Source organism: Pongo abelii, chromosome 7 (genome assembly GCF_028885655.2).
Source record: "Pongo abelii isolate AG06213 chromosome 7, NHGRI_mPonAbe1-v2.0_pri, whole genome shotgun sequence".
In the NCBI taxonomy this organism is placed as follows: Eukaryota; Metazoa; Chordata; class Mammalia; order Primates; family Hominidae; genus Pongo; species Pongo abelii.
Genome location: NC_071992.2, coordinates 119,048,428 through 119,062,315, shown reverse-complemented (window position 1 = coordinate 119,062,315; position 13,888 = coordinate 119,048,428). Strand labels below are relative to the sequence as shown.

Below are 13,888 nucleotides of genomic sequence, written 5' to 3'. Positions count from 1 at the left end.
GGGAGGTGGAGGTTGCAGTGAGCTGAAATCACACCACTGCACTCCAGCATGGGTGACAGAGTGAGACCCCGTCTCAAAAAAGAAAAAAGAATATCAACATTAACAGGAGTTCGAAAGAAATTGATTCTAACCCTCATGGGTGACTTTGAGGGGTTCAAGACTTCCTAACTAAAGATGTAGTAGAAATTGCAAGAGAACTAGCATTAGATAGAAGTAAAGCCTGAAGATGTGACTGAATTGCTGCAATCTCATGACCAAAATTGAATGGATGAGGAGTTGCTTCTTATGGTTGAGTAGAGAAAGTGTTTCTTATGATGGAATCTACTCCTGGTGAAGATGCTGTGAACAATGTTGAAATGACAACAAAGGATTTAGAATATTATATAACTTAGTTGATAAAACAGCGGCAGGATTTGACTCCAATTTTGAAAGAATGTCTACTATGGATACAATGCTATCAAATGGCATCACATGCTACAGAAATCTTTTGTGAAGGAAAGAGTCAATGTGGCCAACCTCATCTTTCTGTTATTTTAATAAACTGCCACAGCCACCCCAGCCTTCAGCAACTACCATCCTGATTGATCAGTAGCCACCAACACTTCAACACTGAGCCAAGACCCTCCACCAGCAAAAAGATTATGACTCACTGAAGGCTCAGATGATTGTTAGTATTTTTTAGCAATAAAGCATTTTTAAATTAAGGTGTGTACTTTTTAAAGACATAATGCTATCGCAGACTTAAAAGACTATATAAACATAACTTTATATGTGCTGGGGAACCAAAAAATTCGTGTGACTCACTTTATTGCAGTGGTCTGGAACCACACCCATAATAATCCTGAGGTATGCCTATATAGGATTTGTAAAGGTGGTAAAGCAGTTAGGATTAAAATAATATCAGTAGGGTAGTTCATGTAGTTTTTACTTCTTGAGTATCTACAGTACTCATGTGGGCTAGTTTAGTTGTTACTATTAATGAAATGGTATAAAGGACTGAAGAACTAATTAAGAAAATGATGATTAAAGTGTAATCATGGAAGTGTAGAAGTTCTATCACAGGTGATGTTGTATCTTGAAAGCCTAATTGGAATGGGTATGCCATAAAGATATAAAGAATTTTAACCTATAAATTAACTTTGCCAAAGCTATGTAATTATTTTTCCTAATGTCTTGCTTGTTGAAAAAGTCATAATTGTGATGAAATCGGCTTGAAACCAGTTAAGAAGTACGTTTCCTTCCTTCCTTCCTTCCTTCCTTCCTTCCTTTTTCTTTTATTTTCTGGTTTTTTTTTTTTTGAGTTTTACTTTTGTTGCCCAAGCTGGAGTGCAATGGCGCCATCTCCACTCACTGCAACCTCTGCCTCCTGGATTCAAGCGATTCTCCTGCCTCAGCCTCCAGAGTAGCTGGGATTACAGGCGTGCACCACCATTCCTGGCTAATTTTTTGTATTTTTAGTAGAAACGGGGTTTCACCATGTTAGCCAGGCTGGTCTCAAGCTCTTGACCTCAGGTGATCCGCCCACCTCGGCCTCCCAAAGTGCTGAGATTACAGGCGTGAGCCACTGTGCCAGGCCTCTTTGTTTCTTATTTTAAGCTCTTGCATAAGCAGGCTCTTCAAATGTCTGATATGCTACTGGGCAGCCAGGAGGCCATTCAAGTTGTAGTTGATAGTTCCACTACTGAGAATTCTCGGTACTTTCTTGGCAGTTCTTGGCTTCTTTCCACTACCATGAAAGTCTCTCAGATTGTGAAGATTATTAATATTACTGCCATTGATGAAATATATAAGTCTATCGATGAGATGGAATTGCATGTTTTATATGCATCAGGTTAATTGGAGTAACTCAGAGAATTCTTTTTTTTTTTTCTTTTATTATTATTATTATTATACTTTAGGTTTTATGGTACATGTGTGCAATGTGCAGGTAAGTTACATATGTATACATGTGCCATGCTGGTGCGCTGCACCCACCAACTCGTCATCTAGCATTAGGTATATCTCCCAGTGCTATCGCTCCCCCCTCCCCCCACCCCACAACAGTCCCCGAAGTGTGATGTTCCCCTTCCTGTGTCCATGTGTTCTCATTGTTCAATTCCCACCTATGAGTGAGAATATGCGGTGTTTGGTTTTTTGTTCTTGCGATAGTTTACTGAGAATGATGATTTCCAAATTAAGGAGGTATTGTGGAAAGCAAGCTAAATTAACACCTACAAATAAAATTGTAAAATAAATTTTGGCTTGGGTTGAATTGAGTGTGTAACCTGAAAATAGTGGGAATCAGTGAACGAATCCTCCTATAATGGCAAAGGCTGCTCCTATTGATAGAACATAGTGGAAATGTGCTGCCACATAATATGTTTTGTGAAGAACAATGTCGAGCAATGAGTCAGCTGATTCCATTTCTATGAGGCCTCCAACTGTAAATAAGAAAATAAAGCCTAAAGCTCATAATATAGCTGGAGATCATTTAATGTTACCTCTGCACGGTGTTGCCAGTTGGCTGAACCCTAACTCCTATGGGAATAGCAGTGATTATAGTGGCTGGCATAAAATACGCTTGAGTGTCAATGTCTATCCCTATTGTAAATATACGATGAGCCCGTATGATAAAGCCTAGAAAACCAATTAATATCACGGCTCACACCATTCCTATATAACCAAATGGTTCTTTTTCCCCAGGATTATAGGTTATAATATGTGAGATTATTTCAAAGCCAAGGTAGATAAGAATATACACTTCTAGGTGGCAAAAAAACAAGAATAAATGTTGATATAAAATTAGATCTCCTCTTGCAGCTAGATTTTTTAAAAAGTGATATTAGGGTTTCAGTCTTTTAAGAATATGGCTGCTAGAACAGAGTGGGAGAGAAATGATAATACAGCTGTGATTAGCACTTATCAGACAAATAGTGGTGTCTGAGATTGGGACACAGCTGGTGGTTTCATGTTAATAATTGTAATAAATTAATAGCTTCTAAGGTTGATGAGACACCTGCCAGGTGTAATGAGAAAATGGCAAAATCTACAGAGCCTCCCACGTGCTCAAGATTTCTGCATAAAGGTGGCTAATCCCGTGCCAGTGCTGGTTTCCACTGTCGAGGAAGCAAGCAGGAGTAGAAATCATGGTGGGAGAAGTCAGAATCATATGTTGTTTATTCAGGGAGATGCTAAATCAGGGTCTCTGATTAATAAGGGGACTAATCAGTTGCCAAGTCCTCTCACTAAAATAGGCATAACTATTAAAACGATTATTGTGGACACAATAACTGATTAAAGTGTAATCATGGAAGTGTAGAAGTTCTTCTATCATAGGTGATATTGCATATTGAAAGCCTAATTGGAATAGGTATGCCATAAAGATACAGTGCTGATGACATTATGAATTTGATTGTCACTTGGCCAGGCACAGTGGCTCACACCTATAATCCCAGCACTTTGTGAGGCCGAGGCGGGTGGATCATCTGAGGTCAGGAGTTCAGGACCAGCCTACCCAACATGGCAAAACCCTGTCTCAACTAAAACCACAAAAATTAGCCAGATGTGGTGGTGGCGCACACCTGTAGTCCCACCTACTCAGAAGGCTGAGGCAGGAGAATCGCTTGAGCCCAGGGGGCGGAGGTTGCAGTGAGCTGAGATCGCACCACTGCACTCCAGCCTGGGCAACAGAGCGAGGCTCTGTCTATAAATAAATAAATAAACTAATAAATAAATAAATAAATAAATAAATAAATAAATTTGATTGTCACTTAATAGGACTCCTGGTTGACCTAATTCTGCTCAGATTACAAGATTTAGGGCAGTCCCTACTATTCTGGCTCAAACACCACATAGAAAATTATGGTGTCACTGTCTTGTTTTGTTTGTTGAGACTGATGAAGGGTTAACGAGCACAGGTAGAGGATAAAGTAGCTGAGTAAGCATTGGATTGTAAATTTAAAGACAGAGGTTGAACCCTCTTTCGACCCAGTCTTGAGGTGAATGTTCACACTGAATTGGCAATTCAAAGGAGCAGCTTCAATTCTGCCCGGGCTTCTTCTGCTTTTTTTCCCTCGACAGCAGAAGAAGTAGACGGAAGCCAGCTGATTAGAATGTTTTAGCTGTTAACTAAGTTTTTGTGACGTTGGATCTCACCAATCTAATAAGGATTTCACTTAATTCAAGTTTTTTTTTCATTCAATTGATGTAAGAGTCTTGGAATTCTTAGTTTCAAGAATTAAGTATAGGGTACTTGTTTAGAGCTTTGAAGGCTCTTAGTCTGTCGAACCTAAATTGCTAGTTTGATGTTGAGAATATTGGTGAAAGTGGGAGGAATAGAGTTGATAGTATAACAAGTGATGGGAGAAAGAATGTTTGTTTTATACATATATATTTTAATTTTTTTATTGAGACAGGGTCTCCCTCTGTCACCCAGGCTGGAGTGCAGTGGCATGATCACGGCTCGCTGCAGCCTTGATCTCCCAGGATCAAGTGGTCCTCCCGCCTCAGCCTCCTTGTAGCCAGGATTACAGGTGCATGCCACCATGCCCAGCTACTTTTTTTTTTTTAATTTTTAGTAGAGATGAAGTCTCACTATGTTACCCAAGCCAGTTTATATTTTTCAATTGTCATTTTGTTTTTGTTATTGGTTGTTGGAAATATAGTTAATAATAAAGAATAGTCATACATAAAAATATAAGTTGAGAAACACTATAATAGTTACGAATGGGGGACAAGGAAAAAAGAAAATAATTATGAATGTTGGCATAATAACATTCTTGAATGTTAATTTACTTGGGTAGAAATCCTGTAAGTAGGGGTAGGCCTCCTAAGAATAATAGTTATAAGGGTTATAGAAGTTATTATTGGTAGTTTATTTCTTGTGTGCAGTAGTGATAGTGTTGTGGTATTTATGTTTTAACTAAATATTATGAATATGGTAATCATTGGAATGATATAACTTAGAAGGTTTATGATTATTGTGGGGGATTATAAATAAGGATAGTTATTATTCAGCCTATATGTGCAATTGATGAATAGGCTAAGAGTTTTCATAGTTGCGTTTGATTAAATTCTCCTCATCGTCTTATTAGAATAGATAATAAGGCAATTATTTGTATTATATTTAGATTAATTGATGGATTAATTGATGATGATACTGAAAATATAATTGAACTTGGTCCCAGTTTTTGTCATGTTAATAGGATTATGCTCGATATTAGTGAAATTCTTTGTGTTACTTCTGGGACTCAGAAACGGAATGAGGAGAGTCCAAGTTTTATCATTAGTGCTATGGTAACTACCAGGGATGCTGTTTGGTTTGGAATTTTTATGACTGTTAATTGCCCAGAATACAATATGTTAATGATACTGTCTATCATTAGGGGTATAGATATGGTTGCTTGTGTTAAGAAATATTTGGTAGCTGCTTCTGTGGATCATGGATTTGCTTTTTTCATTAAAATGGGAATCATGGCTAATATATTTATTTCTAATCCCATTTAGATTATTATTCAATGTGAGCTAAATATTGTGATTGTTTTCCTATGAAGACAGTAAATAGAATGGTAGAAAAAATAGGGAATTAATTAGTATGGAAAGAATATAAACCAATGTTTTTGGGGATATGGGCCTGGTAGCTTATTTAGCTGACCTTACTATAGAATATGGTATATTAGGCAGCACAGAGATTTTTGAAATTTGTTTTTTTTTTGAGATGGAGTCTCACTCTGTCTCCCAGGCTGGAGTACAGTGGCCAGATCTCGGCCCACTGCAACTTTTGCCTCCCAGGTTCAAGCGATTCTCCTATCTTAGCCTCCAGAGTAGCTGGGATTATAGGCATGTGTCACCACACCCAGCTAATTTTTGTATTGTTGGTAGAGACGGGGTTTTACCATGTTGGCCAGGCTGGTCTCGAACTCCTGACTTCAGATGATCCACCCGCCTTGGCCTCCCAAAGTGCTGAGATTGCAAGTGGGAGCCACCATGCCCGGCTGATTTTTGAATTCTTTAGAGTAAGTTCAATTCGTAACATTCTGGAAATAAGAGGACTTAAATCTCTATCATTTACTCCCTTAAAGTAACTATTTTATCATACAAATTTCTTATGTGTGTGGTGGAATATGCAGTAGTAAAATAGGTACTGAGATGTGTCATATGCATAAGGCTAATTTGAATGGTTAGAAATTTTTTCATAGAAGGTACATGAGTTCATCATACTGGAATCATGGGTATAATGCTCAAAGTCAAGAACTGTAAGATAGGAAAAGGGTGTTCACGATGAAGTTGAGTATATAAATTTCTGGTATGTGAATATCATGGAGTTATTCTAGGCGATGGATAATGGTTAGGGCATTTATTATAATGACGTTGGTGTACTCTGCTATATAAAAAAAAATAGGACAAATTGGCCTGCAGCATATTGAATGTTAAAGGCTGACACAAGTTCCAACACCTTGCGTCAAGCTGAATGAGGCTCCATTAGTTTTTGCTACTATTGAAATAAGTCATATTATGGCTTAGGATCATGACGAAAAAAATAGTCATATGTATTCTCAGGTATCAAAGTTGGTAATGTAAATGATTTGCTTATTGAGAGAACTAATAATGATGGCTGGGATAACTTCATATAAAGTTGTTTGTGCTACTGCTCATAGTGCACCAATTAATGCACATTTTAAAACTGATGTTCATCCTGATTGAAGGATGGAATACATGGGTAGGCTTCATGTGGTTAAAATGAATAGTGTTCCTATATTCATGTTAATTAGTGGGTACAGTAAGATTAGTAGAATTCACATAGTAAGTGCAAGGGCCAGGGCCAGGGTGGGTGCAATGGCATATGATAGTATAGAAGATGTTGGTGGTCATAACGGTTCTTTAGTGAATAGTTTTATGGCATTAGTGAAGAAGTGAAGTGGGCCATAGAGGCCTACAATATTAGGTCCTTTATGAAACTGTATATAATCTAATACTTTTTATTCAGCTGTTAGCAATGCTATTGCAAGGAGCGGGGGCTAATAAGTAGAAGATTGACTATAAACATGCTGTTAAGAAGGAGTTGAGCTGATTGTAAAGTTTTATGTTTTATGCAATAACTGGGCTCTGCCATCTTAATAAGCCCTTGTTCTCGGCAGGACATTTAATAGTATATTAGGTTGAGATTATATATAATCTATTAAAATTGAGGAAGTTTTTTGAAATGGGCTCTATTTCTCTTATTCTTTTGTACTAAGAGAAATACTGAATAGGTAGAAATAGATCTGGATTGCTCAGGTCTGAACTCAGACCACATAGGACTTTAATTATTGAACAAACGAACCATTCATTAATAGTAGTTACACCTTTGGAATGTCCCGATCCAGCATCGAGGTTGCAAACTCTGTTGTTGATAATGAACTCTAAAATAGGGTTGTGTTGTTATCCGTAGGGTAATTTGTTCCATTGATTAAATTGCTTAGGTTAATAAGCGATTATGTTACTTTGACTGGTCTAGTCTAGATTTTAATCATTTGGATGTTGTGTTGTACTCTGAAGTCACCTCAACCAAAATTTTTAGTCTGGTAGATGAGGTGTTATTCCTTTGAATAGTTAGGTTAAGGTTGTGTTATGTAGACTAATTCATTTACTTCCCATAGGGTCTTCTTGTTTTATTTTAATAACCCTGCCTTTCCGCAGGGGCAGGAAGGTCAATTTCACAAATTGGAAGTAAGAGACACTTGAACCCTCTGGTGGTCATTCATACAAGTCCCTATTTAGGGAACAAATGATTATGCTACCTTTGCACTGGTCACAATACTGCAGCTGTTAAACATGTGTCACAAGGCAGGTGACATACTAGTCTGATACTAGTTATATGAGAGGTAATGTTTTTGGTAAATAGGCAGGGTTTGTATTTGCTGAGCTCCTTTTAGTTTCTTTAATCTTTCCTTAAGTAGTGCAGTAGAGGATGCCTGTGTAGGATTAACAATTGGTCTTTTTTGTTTTTTACAGAAAAGGTCTCACTCTGTCACCCAGAATGGAGTGCAAGTGGTGTGATCATGGCTCACTGCAACCTCCAACTCTGGGCCCAAGGGATTCTCTCATCTCAGTTTCCCAAGTAGTGAGGACTACAGGCACATGCCACCACACCTGGCTAATTGGTTTATTTTTTGTAAAGATGGGGTCTGGAACTCCTGGCCTCAAGCAATCCTCCCACCTTGGACTCCTAAAACATTGGAATTTTAGGTGTGAGCCACTGAACCCTGCAATATTTGTTTAGATAAAGTCAATTGATTGGTTTAATTTATTGAGTTGGTAACTATCAGCTAACATTAGGAATGCTATTGTATCTAATATAAGCTTATGCAAGGATAAATTTTTTCTTGTTACTTATATTAACAGAATCGCCTCTATTTATACATAGGTTAGTCCAGTAAAATATTAGCAGTTTATATAAATAGTTGGAATTAAGATATTGATTGTTGAGCTTGAACCCTTTCTTAATTGGTGGCTGCTTTTAAGCCAATTATAAGAATGTAATAGTTTACATTCTATAAAAGTTTGTTTCCTGTTTCTAAAGTGTTGTCCCTCTTTAACACTTAAATTTACATTAAAGTTAAATATTTCTTTAGGTAAATTTAAGGTTGAATTGAAATTCAGCACTCACCCAGCTCAATTGGCATTTTACCTCTACTCAAGGATATTCTCACAAGTTCACCACATGGACAAGTTTGTTCTTGTAACTGTCCATGAGTAGCTCATCTGGTTTTGGGGTTTTTAGCTAAAGTTTTCTTTGTAGAATTGTTCTAGTTAATTAATTATGCAAAAGGCATAAGGGGTAAGCTTTGTTTTGTTTTTGTTTTTTTTTTTCAGTTTATTCTTTCATCTTTCCCTTACAGTACTTTTTCTATAGCATCTAAATAAATTTCTATCTCCTATCCTCCCTGTTGTAAATAATGTTTTGGTTAAAATGTGTATGTAGTTGTTAAATTTTGTTAGTTTTAGTTCAAAGTGGTCAGATTAATATGAAATCTTCCAGGCATAAGCCAGGTGCCTTGAGTTAAACTACACTTTGGTTTGTCCAAGCACACCTTCCAGTATTCTTTGTTCTGACATCTCCTCTTATAGATGGGTCTGTGTTAATTATAAACTTGGGTTTGTTGAAGCATTTGAGGAAGGTAATGGGTGGTCTATGTGTGCTTCACAACCTTATTCAGTTAAGCTCTCAATTCTTAATTTACTACTAAATCCTCCTTTGGCCTGTAGTTTCATAAGCCTTATCATGGGTTGGGTGTACTTTAATCAGACAATGTAAGTCATTTCTTTCCATCTCATAAGCTACATGTTGACCTAATGTTTCCATGTAAGTACTTGTGCTTACTTTATGACCTTTTAAGGGTTTGCTAAAGATGGTAGTATACAGGCTGAATTGACAAGAAATAGTGAGGTTTACCATTGCTTATTAATTATGAACCAGGCTCCTCTACGGGGGATGGAAACACTATACCACCAAGTCCTTTGAGTTTTAAGCTGTTGCTGATGGTACTCTACTGAATAACTTTAAGTTTATGGCTAAACATAATGGGGTATCTAATACCAGTTTAGGTCTTAGCTATTGTGTATTCAGATCATATTAAAGTCATTTTTGTAGTTTATTTGTATTATCCTAAACACAAACATGCTTTTCAGATTTTATTAATTTGGGTTTATGACTGTGGCGGCTTGACACAAAATTTACTGACCCTAAGGAAAATTAGCATAGTTCAGTCAAACTTTTCATTTATTGCTTTTTATTATTGCTATTTCCTGTAGGAGTGTGGCTGAGCAAGATGTTAGGTGCTACCAATTAGTGTGCTTAATGCCTGCTCCTCTTGCTCTTCTGCTGATTACACATGCAATGCAGATACTTGCACATGTAATCTCACTAAGACTTAACAGAAGGGCCAGAACCAAACCTGTGTGTTTATGGAGTTACATGAACTCATCTAGGCATTTTCAGTGCCTTTCTTTAGTGGACTGAGCTACATCAACTTATATCTACCAAATTCTCTCTTGGGGAAAAACTGCTAAATTATGTGCTATGTTAGTATTGGGGGCTCTTTTGGTAATCTTAGTAAGAAAAAAACTTTCAGCCTAGAAAGCCTAACTTTTAATTGATGTTTGGATTTTTGAAAAATGCTTTAATTAGGAGTTGGGTTAATGCTAGATGAACTTATAACTAAATTTAATAGCATGTGAGTATACATAGGAGCCTTATCTAGCAGTCAATAGATACAAGGTTTCTTATTTGGGCAGGGTTGGCAAGAATAAAAGACTTATTCAGATACTATAAGAGCTTAAGGAGGGTAGAGGGGTTTACAAAGTTAATCATACATGGCAGGAAGAACTGCTTGTATGTGTCTGTGTCTGTATCTTGTTTTTATTATGTCCATTGAGCATGAATCAATTAGCACCAAATGATTTTATGTGAGTAAAGAATATACTATTTAAGCGCAGCTACGATCTAGTTGATTGTGTCAAGGCATTGACAGCCATGTTGGATCACAGCACCCCCCAAAATTAAAAAATACCAAATGCATGACACCACAGTTCCATGTGATCTTGTGCTAGTTAGTCATTAGTCACTGAGATGTCTTATTTAGGGGGAACAAATGAGTGGTTTCAAATCCATGGCCCTGAAATAAGAACCAGATGCCAGGTACAGTTTCAAGTCTAGAAGCCCCCAGTTTTTATGGGCCCAAAGCAAGGACATTTCCCGAGTAGGTTGCTGGTTTCTCAAAGCTTGGTGGCAAAGAAATCCTATTGGAAGTGATAAGCATGTTGTTAAGGATTGATGTGACTTAATGTGCCATGCACAATCAATGATATTATGTCCTATGTAAAATAAAGGAATTAATGTACTGGACAATATCCAAGTGTCAAATCTATTTTATGTAATCTTGCAATATAACATGCTGTGCACTGTAATTAGTGCAATGTACGTGCGCATATGCATGGGGAGGACCTTAATGCACAATAAAACATTTATGTACAATCAAGCATACATAGCACTGGTACATTATTAATGGGGCAAGGCACGTAATACAGGTGGAGGGCCTCTTTGGAGGTTAAAAAGAATAAAGAATGTGGAGGAAAATGAAAAGATAGATAGTTCCTCAAATGAGAGGGACATAGGGGTCAAAGAAAAGGGCTTTTTTTTTTTTTTTTTTTTTTGAGACAGGGTCTGGTTCTGTTGCCCAGGCTGGAGTGCAGTGGTGTGATCCTGGCTCACTGCAGCCTCAACCTCCTGGGCTCAAACCATCCTCCTGTCTCAGCCTCTTCAGTAGCTGAGACTACAGGTGTGCACCACTACGCCTGGCTAATTTTTTTTTAAAATAGAGATGGGGTCTCACTATGTTACTCAGACTGGTCTTGAACTCCTGGGCTCAAGCAATCCTCCCACCTCAGCCTCCCAAAGTGCTAAGATTATAGATGTGAGCCACTGTGCCTGTGAGAGGTGTTTTCTTAATGAAAGAAACAGAACTGTGTTTATATAATGCAAATAAAAAGGAGAGAATTAAACAGAAGAGAGAAGAAAATTATAGGAGCAAACAAAGCGCCAAAGGCCTGTGTGCAGAGGGACGGTTGCTGGGTGGAAGATCAGAGCAGAGTGTGGCATGCAGAAGGGGCAGGGCATGCTGGCTGGAAGAAGACACACCCTCCCAGCATGAGGAGGACCCAGCATGGGGAAGTCTGGGGCATTTAGCATGTGGCACAGTGCCTAGCACCCAGCACCCAGCGGGCTCCCATGACTACCAAGACCAACTGCTTCAAATTAAATCCTAGTCTTACCATACAGTAGCTGTGTGACCTTAGCAAGGTAAACAACCTCTCCTATCTGGGAAGAGGCCAGATCTTAAGCAAAGCACAAAAGAGCTGGAGTTTTGGGAAGGGATCCTGTGAAAAGGGGAGAAGATTTGGAACAATTCTTGTGAAGAATGGGAGACAGATGACCAGAGACCAGTAAAAAGAATGCATACAAAATGTGGTAAACAGGCATCAGAGTGGTATACATGTAAAAATAATGCCATGGTTAGGAATTGAGATTTCAGTCCTTTTTTTAAAAAATTTGGGTTTAATTTCTGTATATATCAAACAACAAATAACCCCAAGGCCAGGATCGGGGCCTGTTTTAACTGAGAAAGCAAGAGCTGCCTGAGATGTTCATTTTATGCATCAAGTTGACAGGGCCTCAAGGTGCCCAGATGGTCAGTCAAACATTATTCTGGGTGTTTTTGTGAGGGTGTGTTAGTCCATTTTCAGGCTGCTGATAAAGACATACCCAAGACTAAGCAATTTACAAAAGAAAGAGATTTAATGAACTCACAGTTCCATGTGGCTGGAGAGGCCTCACAATCATGGTGGAAGGTGAAAGGTACATCTCATATGGCAGCAGACAAGAAGAATGAGAGCCAAGTGAAAGGGGTTTTCCCTTATAAAGCCGTCAGACCTTGTGAGACTTGTTCACTATCATGAGAACAGCATGGTGGAAACCACCTCCATGATTCAATTATCTCCCACTGAGTCCCTCCCACAGCACGAAGGAATTATGGAAGCTACAATTCAAGATGAGATTTGGGTGGGGTCACAGCCCAGCCATATCAGTGTTTTACATGAAATTAACATTTAAATTAGTAGTTGTCTTGAGTAAATCAGACATAATGTGGGTGGGCCTCACCCAATCAGTTGAAGGGCTGAATAGAATAAAAGACTGTCCCTGGTAAGACTGAACTCTCCTGCCTGATGCCTTTGCACTGGGACATCAGCTCTTCTGGGTTCTACAGCAGCTTCCAGCTTTCAGACTCAAACTAGGACATCTACTCAGCAGATTTTGGACTTGCCACCCTCTGTGATCATGTGAGCCAGTTTCTTATAATAAACCTCTTCATATACTGGTTCTTGTCTTTAGAGAACTCAGAACTCTGAACTCTTGTCTTTAGAGAACTAACACACTGCCTCACTGCATGATTTTATCATTTATTCCCCTCAACCTCAGAAAGAATTTGAAATAGCTGCTTAGCTACATAAAGTTTCAGGCAAGTGGGCTTTCTTTTAAACTACAATCTTTGCAGGAAAAAAATGGCAAGTTCATTGGAAAGGAGTCCTGAAATGAAGCAAGGAAAAGGCAAGAAAGAATAGAAACAGAAGAATTCCTAAGGTTGAAGAGGAACCAAAATGTTAAAAGAAAGATTTTGACCAACCAAAATTAAGAAGCAAAGAACAGGAGGGAAACTAGGCAACAAAAAAGACAAAAGAAAAATAAGTAAATAAAATAAAAAATCAATGGATAAACAATGGCAGCCCGTGCAACATAGTCTTTACAAAAAATTTTTAAAATATCTGAGTGTGCCTGTGGTCCCACCTACTCAGGAGGCTGAGGCAGGAGGACCACTTGGGCCTGGGAGGTTGAGGCTGTAGTGAGCCCTGATGGTACCACCGCACTATAGCCTGGGCAACAGAGTGAGATCCGATCTCAGAAAAAAAAAAAAAAAAATGAGGCACCTAATAAATGTTATTGTCTCCTTGCAACTCTAATGTGGGATTTAATGAGTGTTCAAGGGCTGCTGAGCAGGGACAACATGTGTACCACCATGTAGCTGAAGAGTTAACTTTCCTAGTCAGGAGGAAATGAAGCTGTGTGCCTGGTTGTAAAGATAAGAGCCATCCAAAACATTTATTTTAGAAAAGAAAGTCTGACACGAGGGCAAGCAGCCAATTAAAATCTGGAAAGCTCTGACTATGGAAAATTTTACATTTCCTTTCAACAAAAGTACCTAATGACACAGGACTCCATTCCAGAACTAACACTAACACTTCTCAAGCAATCAATTCATATATTCCCATGTTCACGTCTCTCCAAAGTTGCTGTATTTCCCCTGGAAAAACGGAA

The 13,888-nt window shown here is 38.3% G+C and overlaps 1 long non-coding RNA gene across 1 annotated transcript in view; it reads right to left on the bottom strand.

The window, feature by feature from the left end:
* Positions 1 to 12,389, bottom strand: part of LOC129047502 (uncharacterized) — a 56,284-nt gene extending 43,895 nt beyond the window's left edge. The window contains exon 1 of the long non-coding RNA XR_008509226.2: positions 12,326 to 12,389. This is a non-coding gene — a long non-coding RNA (uncharacterized LOC129047502). The remainder of the gene's footprint in view (positions 1 to 12,325) is intronic.
* Between the last annotated feature and the right edge of the window lie 1,499 nt (positions 12,390 to 13,888).